Source organism: Ambystoma mexicanum, chromosome 12, assembly GCF_040938575.1.
Source record: "Ambystoma mexicanum isolate Mex_15411 chromosome 12, UKY_AmexF1_1, whole genome shotgun sequence".
NCBI classification, from domain to species: Eukaryota; Metazoa; Chordata; class Amphibia; order Caudata; family Ambystomatidae; genus Ambystoma; species Ambystoma mexicanum.
This window is the reverse complement of record NC_090936.1, coordinates 1075723150-1075747288: the sequence shown is the minus strand read 5'-3', so window position 1 is coordinate 1075747288 and position 24139 is coordinate 1075723150. Positions and strand designations below refer to the sequence as shown.

General features: G+C 51.9%; 1 protein-coding gene across 4 annotated transcripts in view; it reads right to left on the bottom strand.

Annotated features, from left to right (window-relative positions):
* Positions 1–19532, bottom strand: part of PLXNA4 (plexin A4) — a 1277179-nt gene extending 1257647 nt beyond the window's left edge. For 3 of the 4 annotated variants that reach the window (XM_069629627.1, XM_069629628.1, XM_069629629.1), the window contains exon 1: positions 18451–19532. The gene's annotated coding sequence lies outside the window, so the exon portion shown is untranslated. The remainder of the gene's footprint in view (positions 1–18450) is intronic. The other variant, XM_069629630.1, reaches the window with a different exon arrangement.
* Between the last annotated feature and the right edge of the window lie 4607 nt (positions 19533–24139).

Genomic DNA, 24139 nt, shown 5'->3' with positions numbered 1-24139 from the left:
GGTATTTAATTGAGCGTAACTGAAATCCATCAGACAACCAGACATTACAATCACTATTACATATGTTTCTTTCTCAAAACTGCCATCAATAAAAACTTTTTGCTCCTAAACAGAACATTTTAATGTGCTCTCTAAATTCTTCTGCACTCTGGGTGAACAACCCATTTTGACTGCCTCACTGTACAACAAACTATCACAAACATCCTCCTTCTCACTTTCATCTGCCTCTGCTAGTGTGACCAATCAACTTCCGGGGCACCACTGGTCCACGGATGAATATCGGTTTCTAAACCATCAACCAGCCCCACACCTCTAGTACACCAGAAAGGATCCGAACATATTGGAAACACAAGAACCTTATAAACATCCTTGTCCAATTTTGGTAAAGTGGACAGAGTGGCAGGCTAATCTCTGCAAGGTCCTGGATCATTGGTTAGTTGCAACACAGAGAAAATACTGTTATTACACAATGATAAAAGGGACTGTCCAGTCAAGGCTGTATATACATCTTGACTTTATTATTATTCAACAGACAGTACTAGCACACTACAAAATACAACCCACCCTGTAAAGGAACACAGAGGACAGACAGTTTCAAGAAGGAAAAGGGATGAACTATGGATACTGACAGGAAGGTAGTCGGTATAGTAATTACTCGCAATAGTTCAAGGATACTTGGTTTCAACACAAGGGGAAAAATGGGTCGCAAACTATCGCTAGGGGCCTTCGGAGAAGGACAAAGAGGGACAGAAACACAATGTTTCTTGTGCTTTTAGAAGTTCTTGCTGCTCGATAGGGTCGAGTCGGTTTCAGGGCGCTTTGCAGCTCCCGTGACAAAGTTCAAGACGGGAGACATCTGCAGGTATCAGGCGGCAGGCAGTTTGGCGAGCGAGGCTGGACAGGTGGCTGCAGGCTGGTCAACACAAAGGCTCGGGATCAGGAATCGTTGTCTCAGTGCTGGTTGGTGGGTCTGAAGCACTGGTCGAGGCATCTTGCATGATGTTAGCGACTGCAGCGTGACAACAGTCAGTGGTGCAGTCGGTTGCAGCTCGAGGGGCTCGACTGGCTCGAAAATGTCTTTTAAGACGGACGCTGGTTGATGCTTGTCGATGTACTCCTCCCGGCTTCTTCACTGATCTCGTGCCGTCCTTTAAGAGGATGGCCCAAAGCTGAGAAGAGTGTTGCAGGCAACGGCCTTGCCCTAGGTTTGGTTCAAAAACTCTCTGGCACTTCCCACCTAGGAAGCTTGCTTTCAGAGCATAGCAGGGCATGCTGTGTGCCGACTGGATACTGGTTCTGAAGTTGCTGGAGGGTCCTCTGGATTCGGTCTCTCCCTCTGTTCCTTGGGAGATGTTTTGGGGAGGGGGGATCTTCCTTCCTTCTTTGGAACTCTGGCTTTCCTTCACTGGCGGAAGCTGTAAGGCCTTCGGCCAGGGTCCAAATGAATTCTTCTTGTTACTCCTTGCAAAGTCTTCAGATGTTCTGCCAAAAGGGGCTTGACCCTCTTTTAAAGCCAAATGGGCCCCAGTGATTGGTGTAGTCTGAGCCTGCTTTATTGAACCAATCCTGTGTGCCCACCAACAATCTCCTGTATGCATGAGGTCATAACACAAGGAAGGAGAGTATGCCACAACAGGAAAGATAGGGCATGAGGGTTGAACAATCTTAATTTTATTTGTACATTTCTCCTGAGTGAGTCAGATTCTTTGCACTCACTGTACAACCCTGAAATCTTGCCAGAGACACACATGTACGACTAAATGTTTAGTAATAGATACATTATGCTACAAAGCTTTTATAACATGCCCACATGGTGTCTGAACACACAAGCTTGTCAGCTTGGGGTCGTATTGTGCCCCCAAAAGGGATAACCAGACCATAGCCTGACGCAGAGGATGGGGAAAAGGGAGCAGTGTGTAGGTGAAAGGGAAAGAGAGTGAAGGATAAAAAAAACAACATGGGTAGAAGCTGTGAGTAATTCAACCATCCGCCCGGTGGGTGTGCGCTTGGCTGAGCTTTTTTTTGTAATTTTAAATTAATTTGAATGATCGTGGATCAACCTTCGGAAAATGTGTGGGGCTAATCCGCAACATTTTCCGATGCTCACCGCATGACATATACATAGGTCCGTGTACTCTAGATAGACACAGCCTACAGGAGACATCCCCCTGTCATATTTAGTTGGAATATGACAGCAAACAGTAGATCAAGGCATCTCAGAAGGGGAAGGTAAAATCTTCCTCCTGCCATGACCAGCCGACCTAACTAACAAAGGCTCCATGGATCTGCCCTATCCTTTGTTTGCTTTGCTGATAGCAGGTTTGCATACTAATCAGAGTTCATTCACACAGTTTCATCGGGGGGGGCCTGTTCGCAAGACTAACAAAGGACCGGAAAACCCCAAAAATATTTGATGCGCACTGTGTCAACCTAAGCCAGCTCCCCTGTCAGTATCAAGGGAAGTGACCTGTCATGTCTGGGACAGCTGTTTACAGTAGTCATCCCCGCAGGGGGACCCCATTCAGAAGGTACAAGTATGTGGATTGGCCGCAACCAAAAGTCTGGTCTGGCCACAGCTTCAAGGGACACCAGCCCCGTTAGTCAGGAACCACGGAGAGCTCCATTAACCAGAGAGACCCTTTGATCCAAAAAAGAAAGGGAGATGGGTGGGACTTAGTATCAAATGTTTTCACCCCTTTACTTTTTTGCTGCAAACACTCTAGTTATGGCCTCATGCATACAGGAGATTGTTGGTCAGGACTGCCGGATTGGTTCATTAAGGCAGGCTTAGCCTACACCAATCACTGGGGCCCATTTGGCTTTAAAAGAGGGTTGAGCCCCTCTTTTGGCAGAACATATGAAGACTTTACAAGGAGTAACAAGAAGAACTCATTTGAACCCTGGCTGAAGGTGCAGTCGGCCTTACAGCTTCCACCAGTGACGGAAGGCCAGGATTTCCAAGAGGGAAGCAGGATCCTTCCCCTAAGCATCTCCCAGGGAACAGAGGGAGATACTGAATCCAGAGGACCCTCCAGCAGCTACAGAACCTGTACCCAGGCAACACACAGCGTGCCCTGCTAAACTCTGCAGCAAGGTTCCTAGGTGGGAAGTGCCAGAGATTCTCTGAACCAAAGCAAGGACTAGGCCGTTGCCTGCAACACTCTCCTCAGCTTTGGGCCATCTGCCTTAAGGGACACGAGCCCAGTGAAGAATCTAGGAGGAGTGCATCGACAAGCATCAGCCAGCATCCATCTTAAAGGACATTTTCCAGCCAGTTGAGCCCCTCGAGCTGCAACCGACTGCACCGCTGACTGTTGTCACACCGCAGTCGCTAACGTCCAAGGCGCCTCGACCAGTGCTTCAGACCCACCAAACAGCACTGAGACAACGACTCTTGACCCAGAGCCGCCATGTAGGTCAGGCTGCATCCGCCCGTCCATCCTCGCTGGCTGAACTTCCAGCCGCCTGATACCCGCACCTGTCTCCCGTCTTGAACTCTGGCACAGAAGTTGCAAAGCGGCCTGAAACCGACTCGACCCTGTTGAGCACCAAGATCTTCTACAAGCATAAGGCACATTGTGGTTTTGTCCCCCTGGTCCTTCTCCCAAAGCCCAACGTGACATTTTACGACCCATTGTTCCCTTTGTGCTGAAACCAAGTGTCCTTAAAAGGGGTGAGGGTAACATATGTACATCTGACAGTTTCTGCCGCTCTATCCCCCCACTCCCTCGAATTGTTTTAAAGAACGTATTAGTTTTTGCTAATAAATTCTGGAATGTCTTAAATTGTACATGAACTGCTCATGTTTTAAATGTCTTTAAGACAGTATGCAAGGGAGAAAACCCACAAGGCTACAATAGGATCCGTTATGAGTGGGTGGGTGGCCCTGCTCATTAGAACCAAGACTGGGCACAGTTTACCATTATGGAGCCAAGAAGGTGTGTATTGCTCGACTAACAGAATGCAAAACATCAGAAAAAAGTGTAATATTAATGCATCTAAAAAAACGGATGTGTATAATAATAATAGTTTAGCATTTATATAGCGCTACGAACCCTCAGGTTTCTGAGCGCTGCTTATTATTGTCGACCGCGGAAGTATGTCAAAGCGAGCGCTCTACTCGCTGTGCTATCGGACCGGCACTAGATAGCTGGTATGACCAGAATGCATAATCGAAATGAGACTTTAGACGTGAAATAATATGAAAACACGGCGAAGGCTGGGTGCGCCTAAGAGAGGAGGCGAGAGTAAAACGAATGTATTTAATAACCAAGGAAGACCGAAGGAGAAAGCCAGCGAGAGATGGATGAACGCCACTAAAGAAAGGGCCTGCGGTTGGACTGGGGGCGGGGCATAATGGGCGGAGCCCGGCACGGGCGGATGGAGCTGTCTGTCCTGCCACCAGCAGTGTCCCGGAGCCTGCTGCGATGAGCTCCGGGTGGAAGGGCCCCAGGCTCCAGGCAGCAGAGGCGCCTATCTGCCAGCACTGCGGCAGGCCCCTGGTGAACTCTCCGAGGATGAGGGGGCAGGCTGGGGCCGCCGTGCATTGGAATGCAGGCCTTGCTGGAGAGACTGACACAGCAGCCTGCAGCCCTCGTCCCTCTCCGCCTGTGTGTGTGGAGGGGGCGGCGGGCTGTTATCCGGGGCAGCTACTGTGTGGGCCAGGCTTATGTTCCAGAAAGGACACCCCCGTTGCACATGCCGAGTGGTCTACCTTGTCGGGCGATTGGGTCTGAGGGGTGCAGCCAGCCAAGGGGTGGATGGGCTTTTGACTGCAGGCCACCACACACCTTTTTGTAGTCCATGCGCACCCACCCCCCTACCCCCACCTCCATCAGGATTAATACGAGAAATGCTTGCATTTTTCCTATTGCTAAACAACTGTTCTGTGCCCTGTGATTGCAGTGTGCCATTACCTGAACCCCCAATGTTTTGCTACAGCAGTTGACTTTAGTTTCCATTAAGAAACGAGGCATTTGCTTTGCCCACTTGCAGACCAAATCCATACTCCAATACGCAAGGATTCAAGTCATATTGTCATATTCAAGTCATACTGCGCTTTGGATTAAGGAGCTATATAAATAACACATCATTGTCATTATTATATTGTGTCCCCAGAGTGGCCACGAAAGGCAATACATGCTGTCAGCGAGCCACTACGTTTGAATGGAGAGTGCATTGGTGTGTTTCAAGGCATAAATTAGTTTTCAAAAATGGATTAACAGAGTTTGCTAATTAGAATGTTCTTGATTAGCAAACAGACATATTTGAGTAGCAATTTTGCACTAATATTTTAAATGTCACCAGACGTTGTGTAGCCAAGACATAACATGAGCAACAATACAGCTTTCTTGTGTGCCACTGAAGTAAAGACATTAGTGAGGGGAGTGTCTGTAAAATGTGAAAGGTTCCCTGAATGAATGGGCACAAATAAATAAATTATAAAATGGCCCTGAAAGCCGTTTTCAGTGCAAGGCTCTGTGCAGCTAGGTGCAGTCAGTGTTGCACAGGGCAGGGTCGCGTAGTTTGTATGCTTGACCCAAATAGTGCTGATTTGGTGTGTAACGAGAAGTTCAGAAGTTTCATAAACAAAAAGGTTCACAATTAGCAAGTTGAGTCATAGCCTGAGAACAAATACAATGTATGGTTTTGCAGCAGGCAGGGTAATTGGCCTCTTCGGGTGGACAGAATGGCCCTTATCCATCATTGATGAGAACGATAAGTACCACTTTTGGGGGAGGGGAGGGATGGTAACAATCCTCAAAGCTGAGTTAGTTAAGCACAAGAGCAGCCCTGTGCCTCCATGAAATGGTATTATGCATCGTTCCTAGCACACAGAGCCGCCCGCTGCGGCGCTGATAGTTTTTTTGGTTGTTGTTAAGGCAACAAGCAGTTGTGCAATTCATGCTTCACTTAAAAAGAAATGACCAATATGTCCGCGTTTGGATATAACTGTTTCCAGGACCTGCAGGTGAGCAAGGTAGTGTGTGGGCAGGGCGCCGAGGTGTGGCACTCCAGTGGAGACTTTGCCTGGGGCACTGCCTCCTAGGACAGGGTGAAGGCTGGACAGAGGCGCAGCGGCCTGACATGAAATGTGGGCATCTCCTCGCAGATTTCACTTGCATTCCCAGCTCCGGATTGGCCAGCTCTCGCCCACAGGTGCTGTTATATAATGCAATCATAATCGTAGAGAAACGCAAGCTCTGGAGGCTAACTTGTGGGATGGCAGTAGATCTGTAGATGCACAGACTGGATGGAAGTATTGCTCACTACTTTGCATAAACATATAGTTAGCTTTGTGTATTCATTATGTAAGAGGAAAGAAGCTAAGAGGCTAAGCAGAGTGGATGGCACAGCAAGCATAGAACTGGGCCAGCTAAGTGCAATAGTGTAGTTATGAAGCCAACACACTTTCGGGTAACTGGTAAAAAGCAAAAGGGTTATAAGAGTTTGGGCCCAGACCATGGGTTGAGCACCAGTTGTTCAGATTATACCATCAAAGTGTCAAAGAAGGATGTTTGCCATAACCAGCATTTGGCCGTGTGATTATGTACATTTTCAAAAGTGTTCACTCGTAAATATGACCCACTTTCCCCAACGAAATGAAACTTAGCTTACACTATGAGATTTAGATACACTAACCTAAGCGTTACTGAAAAACATGGAGACAATGCCGTCTTTTAAAGTAGCAATACAGAGGTTATGCATTACGTAACAATTTACATTTTGTAGAATGGAATTGCAGGACTGTCTTTCAAAAAATGTAAGTGAACGCTAATGCATACTAGTCTTTGCCAGACAGGATGCAGTTAGCAAGTACCATGCAGGTTCCTTCTGGTTTGCAATTATTTGAAAAGAAATAACTTTTCTTGCCTAGCACTCCCACACAGCCCTAGAGGAGATATTTACTGCTGCACTCTCTCTCCATTAGCCCCTCTGAACTTGCAGTGAACAGATGAAAGAAGGCGGGGTGAACCCTGTGGGCAAGAGAGGAATGCAGGGTGAGCTGTGCTTGCATTAAAAAATGTAATTTAAATAGCTAGTTGTGCTACACAAGTGTGAATTTAATTAGCAAAAAAACACTGCTAATTGTATGCTTTGGTGCTTAATAGGTAACATGTATTTAAGTAGAGCAGTTCATTGAAAGTTAGCAAGTGCTTCACGTTCCTACAGTACAGCGACATCAATGAGATTTCCATTACAATATGGGGTAATCAATAATCCATGTGTAATATACGAAAGGCAATCTATAAAGTATACACAATTACGAATGATGTCAGACATAACTGTTTATAATTGGCGTTAAGCAGCCACTCTAAGGGCTAGAAAGGGTGTTAACGGCCCGGCGGCCCAAGTTAAAGGCTTGAGCGAACCCCATGGGTTTGCACTGGGCTAATTTAAAGTATTTTTGTTCCATGAACGGGTCGCCTCTGTGCGTCCCGTTCACTGAACGAAAAGACTGTTCGAAGCTGGCTGCCATGGAAAGGAAAGGTAGGGCTCCATACAGAGCCCGTCGTCCCTTTTTATGGTGGCCTCACGCATGAGGAAAGGAAGATGGAAGCAGCAGCAACAGTGGCTGCGAGTGCTGCCACCGCAATTAGGTAATTTGGCTGGGGAGATGCTTTTAAAAGGGGTCCGGGGAAGATGGTGGGCGGGAGAGGCAGCCATTAGGTGACTTGGAACTCAGGTTAACATCCAGAAACTTAGCCCACATTTCAAGCCTCCTGATTGGCTGGCTCCCCCACCAAGGGGGCTAATGTAAAAGTCTATCTCTAACATCATTGAGACCTAAACGCTCTTCTGAGGCTGGCTTCCCTGCTCCTCACTTAAGGACATTCCCCATCCTTCAGCCAAGAATAAAAGCAACCTCTGCACTGGACGCCCACCCCCTACTCATTCCTTAAAACTAGTGTTAGTCAGGGGTGGACAGGCCTATAGGGAACTCTGGAGCTTTCTCAGTAGGCCTCTGCACCCTGGGCTGGGGTGGACTGGCCTATAGGGAACTCTGGAGCTTTCCCGGTAGGCCTCTGCACCCTGGGCTGGGGTGGACTGGCCTATAGGGAACTCTGGAGCTTTTCTGGTAGGCCTCTGCACCCTGGGCTGGGCTGGACTGGCCTACAGGGAACTCTGGAGCTTTCTCGGTAGGCCTCTGCACCCTGGGACTCTTTTGAGTGGTAACCTATTTTATTTACACATTTTCTCATAGGAAAAGGCTTGGACTTGCTGAAAGTGTGTAATATGGGCCACTTCGAACATTATTTCCAGGGCCTCTTTTGATTCCCAGTCCACCCCTCGTGTTAGTGCTTAGAACTAGCTCAGGGTTGAAGCAAAGCACCACGTTTTGGGGCAATTCGGGGCCTTGCAAACTTGTTGAACTTTTCTGGGGATTCATCTGGGAAAGTCTGAGGTGACCCGGGGGGTGGGGCTGGGGGGTGGGGTGGCTGGTTAGAGGGGTAGTACACCATTCTGGCATGAGCGGGAAAGAAGTCTCCTGCCCGCCCACACAGGGCCCTATAGCATGCCCCGCTGTGACCTGGAAAGCCCCCAGAGGGCGCTGTCTGTGGCATGTTAAACTGGTTCTCAGTCTCAGTAGACAGGAAAGGTACAAATAAACCTTCCTTGGGAAGCTCGAGGGGCGTGGGCATCAGTGGTACTTTGGGAGGGTACTGGGGGTCTGCACATATTCACTCAGCACTGAGCTTCTGGATCGCTGACCTGTGAAAGATGCCAGCTCACTTTTGGGAAGTTTATCTGCCCTGGCCTGAACCCCATCCATGTCCCAAGGCACATCCTTCTCTGAAGTACATCCCTGCTCTGACACCCATCCCTTCTCCGTGGGTCCATCTGGGGCCAGAGGCCCATCCATGCTCTGGGGAATATCCTTACTTAGGCCTATCCCTGCCCTGAGCCCACCACTGATTCGAGTCCCATCACTGCTGTAAAGCCAATCCCTGCCCCAATGACCATCCCCGCTCTGAGGCCTATCACTCCACCGAATCCGATCAAAGCACTAGACCTACCTCTCTGCCCCCACCTGCAGGCCTAATTGGACTGGTGATGACTGGGAACACAGCTGTGACCACCTTGCACCTATACAACGTAGACATATTATGGGGTTTCATCCATGTTGATTGTCAAATATATGTTAGGTTATTTGAATAGCGCCTACTGCCACTGATATGGCTTCGAAGAGCTGCGGTGGACAAACGCTCATATCATGTATCACAGAAATTAAAGCTACCCTAGTACTTGTTATTAGAAGGATTTCCATCAAAAAGTCAGGCAGCGCTTGCTCCATCTCACCATTAAAATCCCAGCAGGCAAAACAAAACATGAAAGGGCTGAGTTCCTTATTGGTGTGTATAAAAATCCACTTTGAACAAAGAGGGGACGCTTGCAATGAAAAGGTGACGAGGCCAGTGTCTGTTTGTCTGCAGGGAGCCGCGCTGCTGTCTCTCCGAGGGTCGGGTTCCCAGCAGAGGCCTGGGCGGCTAAACGCTCAGCTCACTTTCCCTGTCTACATAATTTAAGGGCATATGTCTGATAAACGAGCGTCATTAATATTCAGTCTCCCACGAGGAGCGTAAAGGGGGAGCAACGGGTTCTGGGGGCCAGATGGATGGATATTTAAAAGAGGGGCGGTGGGAGGGCAGCACTCTCCGCCCTTGAAAGTGCCAGGGAAAACGGCATCCATTTTTATCCACTTCCATTGCAGTCCCTCTGGGACGGCAGTTTGAAGGAGTGAGGGAGGGGGGCACGAAGAGAGGGGGGGGTGAGACTGATAGTGAGCAAGGAGGGAGGGAGGGAGGGAAGGAAGGAAGGAAGGAAGGAAGGAAGGAAGGAAGGAAGGAAGGAAGGAAGGAAGGAAGGAAGGAAGGAAGGAAGGAAGGAAGGAAGGAAGGAAGGAAGGAAGGAAGGAAGGAAGGAAGGAAGGAAGGAAGGAAGGAAGGAAGGAAGGAAGGAAGGAAGGAAGGAAGGAAGGAAGGGAGGGAGGGAGGGAGGGAGGGAGGGAGGGAGGGAGGGAGGGAGGGAGGGAGGGAGGGAGGGAGGGAGGGAGGGAGGGAGGGAGGTGAGTTGGGGTGAATTCACTATGGGTGATATGGGGCATTGTACTTGAATTCCCAATCCCCACAGTGAAAAGCGTCCCAGAATGCTCGCATCATTCCCCTAAACTCCACCCCGAGTGTGTGCTCATGCAAGGACTTCGTGCAGGGAGACAGGGCTTGCACTGTCTGCTTCTTCGGCAATTAACTGCACTGAGTGAACACAGAGCCTGTGACCCAGGCACTGCGAAAGGGGGGGGGGGGCAAGGCCCCACTCTCCCGAGGGCAGAGGGCAGCACTGGGGAGGCGGGGGGAGGGGGGGTGCGAGGGGGAGGGGGGAGAGAAAGATTCACTACAATGTCCACAGGGCAACCAAGATTCTCTAAATATTATAAGGGCCGCCTGGCCTCCATAAAACGCTCCAATGTCAAGATGATATTGTCCACACTATAGCCCAGGTGCGGGGGTACTTCATGTCCTCCCATCCAAACTAGCTCCACTACCTTCCCTCCAACCCCGCCCCCTGATAAACACACTTGGGAACATCTCCTGCTCTCCACTCTTAGGGACATATAGGAACATTGATTGCTCCCTACTTACATGCACACCTGGGAATGGGAACATATACTGTTCTTTACACTTAGTGTCATGTAGGAACATTCATGGCACCCTACTTATAGGCACTCCAAAATATCTACCACTCTATTCCTTCACTCTAGAATGTTGGCCTGGATTTCACTCATGGCAACTCAATAAACTCACAGGAAACCAGAGGGTTGGGGAAAAGGGGCTGTGCTCAGCTCACTCAGTGCTGTAGGGCTGTAGGGACAGCTCTGGCCTACTGGGGGATTCACTGTGGCCACCCACTGACAATCTAGCACCACCTCCCCCAGTTACTCAAGGATAGGATGATGATTCCATTCAGGTTCTGGTGAAGAGTGGTAGGTCCTGATCCACAGCAGAGGTTACTTCCGGTGTGCCATGGGAGTGGTAGGAGACAGATCATCCTTCTGCCTTGGGCGATTCCTTCTTCACCTTAGGCTGAAGGCTTTGGAGAGAGCAACTCCCCCAAAGGAAGTCAGTGAGATCTTCAGAACAAATCTGCAGTCTTAAAGGATCGGAGAGGAACTGAACAAATCTGTTGATGGGGTCGAAGACCCCTTCTTTTAAGGGCAAGAGTCTTCAGGTGATTGGACTAAAGCTAGCCTGCCTTAGTGGCCATTGGACCTGCTTTGGGGTGGAATGGACTTTGCCCTGTTGATGTCACACCCAAAGTGTGTTGGTAGATTGGTAGATTGTCCGTGGTTAGGGCCTAACCACTGACAATCTACCATCACTTCTCCCATTCAAGCGATATCTTGCTCTATGAACTGACGGTATATGATCACTTCTCCCATTCAAGCAGTATCTTTCCCATCCACTGAAGATCTACGATCACTTCTCCCATTCACCCAATATCTTCCCGTATCAACTGATGATATACGATCACTTTTCCCATTCAAGCAGTATCGTTCCCATCCACTGACAATCTACCATCACTTCTCCCATTCACCCAATATCTTGCCCTATCAACTGACAATCTACCATCACTTCTCCCATTCACCCAATATCTTCACCCATCTGGTGCCAATCTACCATCACTGCTCCAATTCACACAATATCTTCACCCATCTGGTGCCAATCTACCATCACTTCTCCCATTCACCCAATATCTTCACCCATCTGGTGACAATCTACCATTACTTCTCCCATTCACCCACTATCTTCCCCTAACCACAGACAATCTACCTTCACTTCTCCCATTCACCCAATATCTCACCCATCTGGTGCCAATCTACCATCACTGCTCCCATTCACCCAATATCTTCACCCATCTGGTGCCAATCTACCATCGATTCTCCCATTCACCCAATATCTTGCCCTATCAACTGACAATCTACCATCACTTCTCCCATTCACCCAATATCTTCACCCATCTGGTGACAATCTACCATTACTTCTCCCATTCACCCACTATCTTCCCCTATCCCCTGACAATCTACCTTCACTTCTCCCATTCACCCACTATCTTCCCCTATCCCCTGACAATCTACCATCACTGCTCCCATTCACCCAATATCTTCACCCATCTGGTGCCAATCTACCATCGATTCTCCCATTCAACCATTATCTGCCCCCACGGTACCCATGACTAAAGTACCTACAGCACTCGCCACTCTCTGCCATCACTGGGTGCTGTTGGATAATCTCGCTCTATACACCGCGATGCCCCTCCGGTCCTGACGACTGGCCTCGGGTTGTTACATCCTGAAGTCCCTCCCTCGTTTACCCCACGGGCCTACCACGCACACACCCGTACATGTGGGTGCCGCGCGGGGAAGGGATGTGTGACAGTGAACCAGGAAGTGTGGGGGTGCTTGGGTAGTTCCTGTCTGCGCTTGCTCTCGCTCCATGCAGCATTAAGGACTGCCACATCCCACCCACAACCTTGTACCCACTTTGTCCGGGGATTGCCTACCAGGCACGTTATATCTGCCCAATGCACCGGGTGACCCCCCCCCCCCCAACCCGCACTCCCCATCCACACAGGTTGGGCTCATGGTTATTTTCTGCATGCTCATGACGCTGCGTTTTACAGGACGAACACACTGCATGTTCCCTCAAAACACCCCCCTCTCGCCAGGGTAAACGCCCCCTTCGTAATATCTGATGTGGGTGGAGGTGCTGGGGCATCATTCACCCCCTCTGTGTTTCGCGCGTGGGGTGTGCTCTCCCAGCCCCCTCGGTTCCGCAGCTTGAAATGGCCCCCGCTCCGAGTGCCTGCTTACGGTAACGCGCATACACCACGCTGCTGTTTGTACATTTAGGTATGTGACACGGAAAGACTTCCTTTAGCCCCCGAAACCCCCCAGCCCCGCCACCCCCTCTCATCTCCTGGAAATAGACTATGTTCATGCCTGCCGCTGTTTGTGTGTGAGGAGCAGTATGTGGCGCCTGTAGGGGTTAAGTCTCTTCTGCAGGTCCACACCTGCAGCCGCCCCCCCCCCACGCTGCCCGGGAGTACCCCTGCACACACACTGCACCACGCTGTGCCTGCTTGCGCCGCCACTGGGGTGATAGGGAGGTGTATGTTCGCCGTGCCCGCTGGCTATTCCATCTTGAACTCCCGCCCCCTCGACACCTCTGCCAGGCTGTGCCTAGGATGCGCCGTCGTCACTACCTGCGCATGTCTGCGTTTGGTGTGTGTGTGTGTGTGTGAGAGGGGGGGTGTATTCATGCTCAGTAGATACTGCAGGTGCCCCCCCTCACACCTTAACTGCCCCCCCCCCCCCCATAGTCGTGTGCACGGTAGATCGCCGGTGCCTTCGCTGGCGTGGCCAAGCATCTCGAGCCGCAGTGGGTAATTGCCCTATGCCCATTGCCCCCCTCGCACCCCCAACCAATCAGCATTATGTACCCGTCAGGGCAGCCTTCCGCCGTTGCCCCATCCTTTTCACGCACGCCAAAGGAATGAACCAGCTACCACGCCCCCGCCCTCCCTACATGTCCACTGCCCCCCAGTACTCCAAGGTGGCGCTGGAACCGAGCCCGCGTGCCAACGCGAGGATATCGAAGACCCGAATGGCCATGGAGGGTAATAATGCAAGCCGCCCTCTCCCCCGCCAGGAGCTTGAGGCGGAGGCGAGAGGGGGGGGGGCTTAGGATGTTTCCTATATACGGGGCTCCGTTACACAATTAGTTGACACTCTGCTCTCTAGCAAATGGCATGTCGCCCCCGCCCCCACGCTGTGCCCTCCCGTGACCCACGCACTGCCAGCGTGTACGGTGGGAGAGGGGGCAAGACCCGGCAGTGCCAGGGACGGGGATTGAAGGAGATTCAAGCCTGGGTGTATGTTATCACAGTATTATGCACACCGTGGCCCCTCCCTTCTGCTCCCTCGAAGGCACGCCTGTGCACTGGCAGGAGAGGGGGTAAGTGTGCCCCACTGCCGGCGGATATGTTATGCTTTGCACTGTGCGGTGCCACTGCCAGCCATGTACACCCGGCTCATCGCATGATGGATGCGCACCGTGCCCTCGTCTCTCTACCGGGGGGTGGGGGTGAATATGCGCCCACAGATGCACCCGGTGCAATTGCATATGCACCTAACCCTGTTGCACCGAGAGAGAAGGTTGGCTGCAACACAGAAGACCACGAGACTGGCGGTGCCAATGGGGTGTATGCACGCTCTACCTGGGTAACACGGAAGATCCCCTATTACGCAGGGACAGTGTGCATACACTCCCCTCAGCCCAGACAGTCTCAGGGTCCTTGCCAGGCACTGAGGGTGTGCATAAACTCCCCTCAGCCCAGACAGTCTCAGGGTCCTTGCCAGGCACCGAGGGTGGACAGTCTCTGGGTCCTTGCCAGGCACTGAGGGTGTGCATAAACTCCCCTCAGCACAGCCACTCCCAGGGTCCTCGCCAGGTACTGAGGGTGTGCATAAACTCTCCTGTGCACCTCCAGTCTCAGGGTCCTCGCCAGGTACTGAGGGTGTGCATAAACTCTCCTGTGCACCTCCAGTCTCAGGGTCCTCGCCAGGTACTGAGGATGTGCGTAAACTCCCCTCGGCCCAGCCAGTCTCAGGGTCCTCGCCAGGCACTGAGGGTGTGCATAAACTCCCCTCAGCACAGCCACTCCCAGGGTCCTCGCCAGGTACTGAGGGTGTGCATAAACTCTCCTGTGCACCTCCAGTCTCAGGGTCCTCGCCAGGCACTGAGGGTGTGCATAAACTCCCCTCGGCCCAGCCAGTCTCAGGGTCCTCGCCAGGCACTGAGGGTGTGCATAAACTCCCCTCAGCACAGCCACTCCCAGGGTCCTCGCCAGGTACTGAGGGTGTGCATAAACTCTCCTGTGCACCTCCAGTCTCAGGGTCCTCGCCAGGCACTGAGGGTGTGCATAAACTCCCCTCGGCCCAGCCAGTCTCAGGGTCCTCGCCAGGCACTGAGGGTGTGCATAAACTCCCCTCAGCACAGCCACTCCCAGGGTCCTCGCCAGGTACTGAGGGTGTGCATAAACTCTCCTGTGCACCTCCAGTCTCAGGGTCCTCGCCAGGCACTGAGGGTGTGCATAAACTCCCCTCGGCCCAGCCAGTCTCAAGGTCCTCGCCAGGCACTGAGGGTGTGCATAAACTCCCCTCGGCCCAGCCAGTCTCAGGGTCCTCGCCAGGCACTGAGGGTGTGCATAAACTCCCCTCGGCCCAGCCAGTCTCAGGGTCCTTGCCAGGTACTGAGGGTGTGCATAAACTCTCCTCGGCACAGCCATTCTGAGGGTCCTCGCCTCTGTGCCCACCGATTTCAAGGAGGGGATGGGGGCATGGGTGCGATGGGGGCACACCCAAGTTGCAGATACATCCAGCACTACCTATGAAGATTGTCAGATGTGAATGCATGCCCGCTCCTTTCTTATAGCGTCTGTGCGCAGCTTCAAGGCGCCTCGCCGCCACCTTTACTCGAGCCCCTGCAACGAGAGAGGCGCGCGGTGGGGGATGCATTCTCGCTCACTTTGTGTGGGATTGTTTTTCCTTTCTCCACCACCCTCAAACCTTCCCCCTTAACTTGTGGTGCCGGAACTGCTTCCGGTTCGGATATGGAGGGCGCTGGGCTGGACACACAGACATGGCATAACATGGCTATTTCTCGAACGATGCCCTTTATTAATAGATTGGGTGACTTCCTCAGCACCCACGCCCTCCCCCAATGCACGGGGATCGAGCACTCATGGGGCACAGTTTGAATTTCAAGGTGTGAAGGTGGCGGGGCTCCCATCTAGCTTGACGCCTTCATTTCCCCCTACTTTGAATAGTCAGCAGCCATCGAATGAGCCTGCTCCAATTAGCCGGCGGGGGGGTGGCAATAAGGACCCTTCATGCTCAGTGTTTCACCACGGGGGGGGGGTCATGTGTTCCCCACCCCAACCCTTCGCTTGGAGAAATAAAGGGACCTCTACGCTGTATCTGTTAGCAGGTACACTGGGGGGGGGGGGGGGAGAGAGGTCTGCGGAGGGGGGTACATTGTGCCCAATGCGGTTGGCGTCCACGGCGTTCGTGTTGATATTACGCGCGGCACACGGTGACATCAGAACACGAGATACCTGCACCCCTCCCGAGGTCAAGCCTGCTCTTCGTGTGGTATGGCTGCCCCACGTCTGTGGGGTGGGGGCAAGTGGGGTTAACTAAGAGACCCCTCACCCCGCCACACACCACACACACACAGACAGGGCCGATGGAGTGATATGTCAGCTTGGGTCGGTTCTCTGCGGTCTCAGTGTCCGACTCCTGCACCCAAACCCCCCTGCCCCCAACCTCCGCCCCCCCACACACACGCACGCATTTGCCTGTGATCAGTGCATGGGTGCGCCCTTGGGAGTCAGGGCGCCTCTCGTGCTAGCTGCGCATCTATTGGCAGGTGCAGTGCCTCGGGCAAATGCACCCAAGGTGATTGGCACCCTCCTGTATGCCCCCCAATTACAGATGCACTCCTGCACCTCTCGTGACAGAGGCGCTTCCCGGGACAGGTGCAGCCCTATTTGGCTGATGTACTTCCTCGCAGAGGTGCACCTCGTGCCAGACGCCCCTATTCGGACAGGTGCACCCCCTTGGAAGTGTGCACTCAAATAACATATACCCCTCTCTCCCCTGGATAGATGCACCTCTCCTGATAGAAGTGCATCCTCGGAGAGATGCACCCCTATTGGCAGGTGCACCTCTTCGGTCAGATGCACCCCTATTGGCAGGCGCGCCTCTTCGGTCAGATGCACCCCTATCGGCAGGCGCGCCTCTTCGGTCAGATGCACCCCTATTGGTAAGTGCACCTCTTCGGTCATATGCACCCCTATTGGCAGGGGCGCCTCTTCGGTCAGGTGCACCCTATTGGCAGGCGCACCTCTTCGGTCAGATGCACCCTTATTGGCAAGTGCACCTCTTCGGTCAGATGCACCCCTATTGGCAGGTGCACATCCTCGGAGAGATGCACCCTGGCGAGAAGGAGCCTCTTGGGCCCATAACCCCAATGACAGGTGCACGTCTTCTGACAGCTGCACTTCTGGGGATAGAAGCACCACACTGGAAGAGTGCACCTCGAATGACAGGTGCCCCTGATGACAAGCGGCCTCTTGGATCTCGGATGTGTAACCCCACATGACAGCCCCTGCGCCCCCTTGGATAGATGCACCCCTGGTGATCGAAGCAGCCTCACGGAGTATACACCGAATGACAGCTGCACCTCCTCTGACAGCTGCACACCTGGTGATAGAAGCACCGTATTGGAAGAATGCCCCCTTAATGACAGCTGCACCCCAGGTGATAGAAGCACCATATTGGAAGAATGCTCCCTTAATGACAAGTGCACCTCTTCTGACAGCTGCACCCCTGGTAATAGAAGCACTATATTGGAAGAATGCCCCCTTAATGACAAGTGCACCTCTTCTGACAGCTGCATCCCTGGTGACAGAAGCACCATGTTGGAAGAAGGCCCCCTTGATGACAAGTGCACCTCTTCTGACAGCTGCACCGCTGGTGACGGAAGCACCATATTGGAAGAAGGCCCCCTTAATGACAAGTGCACCTCTTCTGACAGCTGCACCCCTGGTGATAGAAGCATCATATGGGAAGAAATCCCCCTTAATGACAAGTGCACCTCTTCTGTCAGCTGCAGCCCCGGTGATAGAAGCACCATATTGGAAGAATGCCCCCTTAATGACAGATACACCTCTTCTTAGAGCTGCGCCCCTGGTGATAGAAGCACTATATTGGAAGAATGCCCCCTTAATGACAAGTGCACCTCTTCTGACAGCTGCACCCCTGGTGATAGAAGCACCATATTGGAAGAATGCCCCCTTAATGACAAGTGCACCTCTTCTGACAGCTGCACCCCTGGTGATAGAAGCACCATATTGGAAGAATGCCCCCTTAATGACAGATACACCTCTTCTTAGAGCTGCGCCCCTGGTGATAGAAGCACTATATTGGAGGAATGCCCCCTTAATGACAGCTGCACTTCTTCAGACTGGGGCGCCCTCGTGAGAAGAAGACTCTTGGGCTACACACTCGAATGACCCGGTGGATATGTGGACCCCCGTGATTAATGCACCCTCTGCTATGTGTGGGGGTGGGGGTACACACTATGATCAGAGATAGATAGCACCTCTGCATAGGGCTCACTGATGTACATGTGTGTCCTCCGTCTGGGCATAGAGATGTATGCAATATGTGTACCACGTGCGGGGGCTACTGTTGGGGTACACGGGTGAGGAGATACGCCAACGCTCGAAGGGTTCAGGTGCGGAGATCGCTTGCATTTCGCCCTCCCCAGTGTAGATCCGCAGACCCCCCCCTCCCCCCCGCCCCCCGTACGCTTAGCCCCTTACCTGGCACGGGCTCGCCTCTCCCTGCGCTCCTCACCACAGCCGCATTGGCACTGCAGACGGCTCCTTCCCTCCCTTCCTTCCACGGCAACCCCCCTCCAAAAAGAAGCGAAAAATCCAAGGAAATCACGGCTCACAGCAGCACTCCAGGGCGACCAAGCGGGCTCCGGGAAGCCTCCTCCATGGACCAGGGGCAGGCGGGTGCAGGGCTGCCGCCGGGGGGCCCCGGAGACGCGGTCCTCGAGCGCGAGGGAGGAGGAGGGGGGTGCGAGCGCGAGGAGGCAGCGCGGGGAAGGGCTGCGCATCCTCGGCTCAGCACCAGCGCACCCGCGGCATCTCCGAGCCAGCGGCTTCCTTCTGCGGCATCCAGCGGGGGGCGGGGGGGCGTCCGGGGAGGTGCAGGGGGTCGCTTCAATCCTGCCAGGGGGCCACTGCTAGCATTTCCAAGCCCAGGGGGTGGTCCCTGGCACACCGAGCCCGAACGGAGCTCTGGTACCCCACGTCTCGCAGGTCAGCTGCTCCTGGCTCTTCTAGTCTTCCAGAGGACGCGGGGCTGCCAACCCAAAGACTGAAGATGATCCGAGGGTGGCACTCCAAGCCTGGCAGGCAATACACGGACTGGCAGCCTGGGATGCTGCAACTGGAGTCCCAACTCTTGCAGGGTTACCCGGTCAAGACCTCGGAAAGGACTGGCGCGCCTCCCGTAAAGTTCCCTGGAATAGTGCTGCTGCCAGCCTCGCGCCGTGTGGCGGTGCGTGTGCGCGCGTGGACGTCTCTGCTCCAGCGCTGGCTGCGTGAGAGCGTGGCGGTGACTCTTGCTGCCGGCACGGCCGCGTGTGTGTGTGTGTGTGTGCGGAGGGTTCTCCGTTGCCAGCCGCACGCTGCGTGTGCGCGGATGTTGCTCTGCTTCCAGCTTCACACGTTGCGCGTCTCTCTCTGCCGCCAGCCCCTCGCTGTGTGAACCCCTCTCTGTGCGTGTATGTATTTCTGCTGCCAGCTACACACTGTGCGCGCGTTTGTGTGTGTGTGTGTGTGTGTGGATGGATGTTGCTCCGCCGCTTCGCATTAAAGCACTGCCAGAGCTCGCAGCCCCAGCTGCCTCGCTGCTCTCTCTGAGCCCTCCCCTCTCGCCAGTGACATGCAGCATCTCACTGCTGATTGGGCTAATTGTGAGGTTGCACTGCCAAGCCATGAGACAAACTTCCCCATCAAGCGAGCACATATGCTTCGTATTTCTCCCGCCTGCCTCGTCGGCCCGGAGGCTGCGGCGGCGCAAGGTGGACGTGCAGGTGCGCAGGAATGGCGCAGAAATGGCGCTCGGAGTCTGCGGATTACTCCGTCTTCGGGAAAGCGCCCAGAGGGGCCGCCAGATAGAAGATGGAGGCCGGGCCCTTCCCGTGTAAAATCAAAGGCGGCAAACAAGGTTCGGAAAACAGGGACCTACACACGGCTGCTCAATGGGGGTGCAAAGTGATTGGCGTATGGGGGCGCCCATTGCACCTGACTTTGTGATCCATAAACCGGGCCCTAAAAAGGGGTGCAATTTTAACAGTCTTGCTAGGTGACAAGAGGGGCCCAGGGAGGTGGTGCAAAGCGGCAGCTGCTGCTTTACTCTTGCACGTTTGTCAACGACTCATCAAGGAGGCGAGGAGTACAACGAGGCCGACTCCATGCGCGGAAAATCCGGGTAAAAAGGGTGCCGATGGCATGGACGAGTGGGACCTTGCCACAGCCTCCTCGCTGACGTAAAACCAGACCCGACCCATTCAAGTCCACTCGTTTTGTTAGTTGTGAGAGCCAAGGTTCTCGCACCCTCCTCTACCTGCACACCTGTGATGTGCAAAGGTTCACCCACCACGAAAGCCACAGGAGCAAACCCAGACTACAGGAATCATTTATTTCCTTTACAACAGAGTCAAAGTAGACTCTTAGCCACTGGAAAAAAAGACTGGATTCCGTAAACCGTTTGCACAAGGTCAACCATGGTATACAGTTCGCTTGTGTTTCTGAACGAGGGAGAGCGGGAGACGCTGGTGACACACTTGGGGCGGGGGGGGGGGCACAGTACACAGGGAATATGCCAGCCCTCCATGCGGCTCATTACCAGGCATATTTGTATAGCCCTGTTAGGCTTCCACAGAAGAACAGGGCACTTTGAGGATTGTAACTGAGTGTGCCGCCTGGGCGATGTTAGAATTAGGGGCAGGCAATGCAAACGGTTCAGCAATAGCTCTTGGGGTTGGGGGAGCGGGGGAGTGCTGGGATTGGATCACAGTGAAAGTTGGTCTTCCCCCAAACGACCCATCACACTGAACCTGTTGGTTGTCTCTATGAGCATCAATCTGGATTTCGAGCATCCAGAGGCACGGAAACTGCTCTTGTGACCACCTATGACGAACTGCTCGCAAACCTTGATTCCATCCCTCCTGCTGTTTGTCATTCTCTTTAACCTCTCTTCTGCCTTTGACACAGTCAACCCCCCTATCCTCACAAAACGGCTCCATGACACCCTTGGGATCTAAGACCGTGTTTACCTCCTTCCTCACTGACTGTCCCAGGTGCACCCAAGTTCTTTCTCCTCCCCATCACTCTCTATATGTGGTGTTCCCCAGGGCTCTATACTCTCGCCTTGGCTCTTCAATATCTACCTTGCACCACTTGCTCACTGGACCTCTGCTTTCTCTCCCCATTTCCAGTGTTACACGGATGACACACAACTCTTCTTCAAGCTCCCCTCTTCGTCTTCCTCATCCATCATTCACGATTGCCTGTATGCTATTCAGTCCAGCTGTTCTTCTGATAATCTCTGTCTTAATGCCAGTAAGACAGAGATTCTTCCTATCAGAAATCGTGCTCCCCGCTTCCCTCCAAGACTCTGGCCACTCCCTATGGGCTCTCATGCTTCTCCTTCCACTGAGGCTCGAAACTTGGGGGGTCATCTTTGACTCGTCTCTCTCCTTTATTCCTCACATCTTGGACTTTGCCAAGAAGGCCCACTTCCAGCTCCCCCTCCTTAGAGGTATTCTCCCTTTCCTCACCTTTCCCCAGAAGCTCAATGTGTCTAGAGATCTGGTCCTCTCCAGGCTGGATTACTGCAATAGCCTCTTACTTAACCTGCCCCTTTCCTCCCTTTGCCCCTTCAACTTATCCAGAATAGGGCTGTAAGACTTATCCTTGGCCTCAAGCCCAGGGAGTGCATCTCTCCATCTCTAAAATCTCTCCACTAGACACCAGTGGCTACAAGGATCAAATTCAGCACCCTCTGCATCATGCACAAGGCTTTCTGGGGCCTGGTACCACGCTATCGGCAGCTTTCTCTCACTAAATTCTCTCCTTCCAGATTTGTTTGATCTTCTAGCTCCAACTCTCTGCTGATCAAACGTTTCTCCAAGCAGAGAGCCAGGGACTGATCTCTCTCCTCGGTTAGCGCTCTCCCCTGGAACAGCCTCACACCCTCTCTCCATCTTGAATTAGACCAACTCAAGGTCCACAAACAACTCAAGACCTTTCTCTTTTCCACCTCCTTCCCTCTCTCCCTCCTTTGTTAACCCAATCCACTGCCGCTGTGATTGACGACCCCGTCCCTCTTGTGGCCAACAGGGTCCAGGCCATCTGCCCAGTCGCTACAAGCATGAGTTTATGGCTCCTGGAATGTGCATTTATAGTTGGATGGGATTACACCAGAATAATTCTGAGTCAAAATAACCAGGCAAACTCAAGAAGATGGCAAGTTACTGTTTTATTAACAATTATCTAAGACAGGGAGTTTACAACGAACATCAACGGGTGTACGCTCAGTCTTTCAATGATTTCCACAAAAAATACACTTCATATACTTCATTAGGCGTCACAATGATGTCATACTATGTGGCAATAGTGTTAAAACCTATCAAGGGTCAGGTTTGGTTAAGGGAAACATCTAGATATACAATCATATATAAGCTAGGATTGTTTTTGGCTATCCTTTATCAGGTAGATAACGTATGCCTACCTCTTCAAACATGTAATTTAAGATAAAATAGTTGCACTGTGTTTCATTTGTCTTCTAAGCTATAAGGTCCTCCTTTATACGGACTAATACAATGGTTGGCATGCTTGTGCCATGTCTGGAACATTCAGTTAATTTAGCAGCATGTAAGCCAAGACCCAGGTGCAGGGAGATAGGCCATGAAGCTACCTCACCACCCAATTAGCCCAGCATCTCTCATCACCCATGCCCTATGCCATGAAATTGTCTTTGTACTTGGCCTTGCAGAGTATTCTCATCCTGCGAATGCACGGGAGTGAGGGCACTCGCTATCGTGTCTGGAACTCGACTCTATTTCCATCCTTGGCTCACATGATGAGAGACCATGATTTGGTCCATTCTGCAGCTTTTTAATGTCTTAAATTAATTAAAACATGGCATCCTTTGTGTTCTTTCTAGCACCTTAACGTGAGAGGATTCACTGTGTGCACAGTTGTTCTTTTTAAGAGTAGATAGCTGACCTCGATTTCTAAGATCTTGAATTCAAGCCATACAGCCTCGCCACGCAGCTTTACAAGCCTCCTATTCTGCTGTGACACAGCTTTTGATTCCTGCTTCATGGTTCCTGGCTAATTTATTTCATGAAGCCAATGTCCAGTTTCTGTCCAATGGCGGCTTTGCCTGCATTCTATTCACTACTCATAACTAGCCTATACAATGACTTGATCCACCTTGCGTTTCAGCGTCTGTACATTCTTTGAACTTCTGTTTTCTGCAGCACTTTGTTAACGTGTAATCTTCGTTTCCACTTTGATAGTTCACTCGATTCTTTACTTCATCATTTGTCTTCTAGGATCCATACATTGTCTTCATTCTGTATCTTGGGACGTCATGCACACTTTCTCATGATGTTCCTCCTGTAGGTTGTCATCAACTCGAGGATACATTAGATAGGGTTGTCTCAATGGATATCTCTTTCCAAATACTCGCTGCAGTTTTGGCACAAAAGCTGGTGTCAGACAAGGCACACTCTCATGTCTCCAGTACAAAGGAGGTAGGGGGCAGGATCTCTTGCAGATGTATACATCTGCTCCTCTACATTCCCCCCCTCTGGTCAAGTCCTCAACCACCTCCTCAAGTTTTCCTGCTTCTTTTTATTTTCTCTTGAATAAGGGTTTCTTAGGTATCCATATCTTCGTCACTCCCCTCAGGGTCCCCGCTTTTTTTAATGTGTTCATCCACACTCCAGGTCATGTAATTGCACTCTCCATTTGTGGTACAGTAGACCCAAAGTCCCAAGTAATTCTTATGATCCATTGGATACAACAATTTTATGTAGTCTCTGATGCCACTATCAGTCAACACATTATCTTCTGGTTCATACTTTGTGTCAATCATGATCTTCATTCCCACTGTTTTATCTGCCGTTTTCTGGCATTGTCCAATTATTATCCTTATCATCCAGAATCCAAATATTATTATCACCAATATCGCTCAAAGGAGCTTGAATAAGTTTGCCATTCAATGAGGAATCCATGAAAACAGGAGTGAGAACCAACTCTTATCGCCAAAGGCCTCAGTCTCATCCACCATTTTTACATCGATATGGCCTCCGTCAAAGTCCCATTCTCACTGTCATGAGATGGTGTGAATGTACAACATGATGGCCCGATCTTGGCGCAAACACATCCTTCCATTGTTGTAATCATGTCGAGGACATATCTA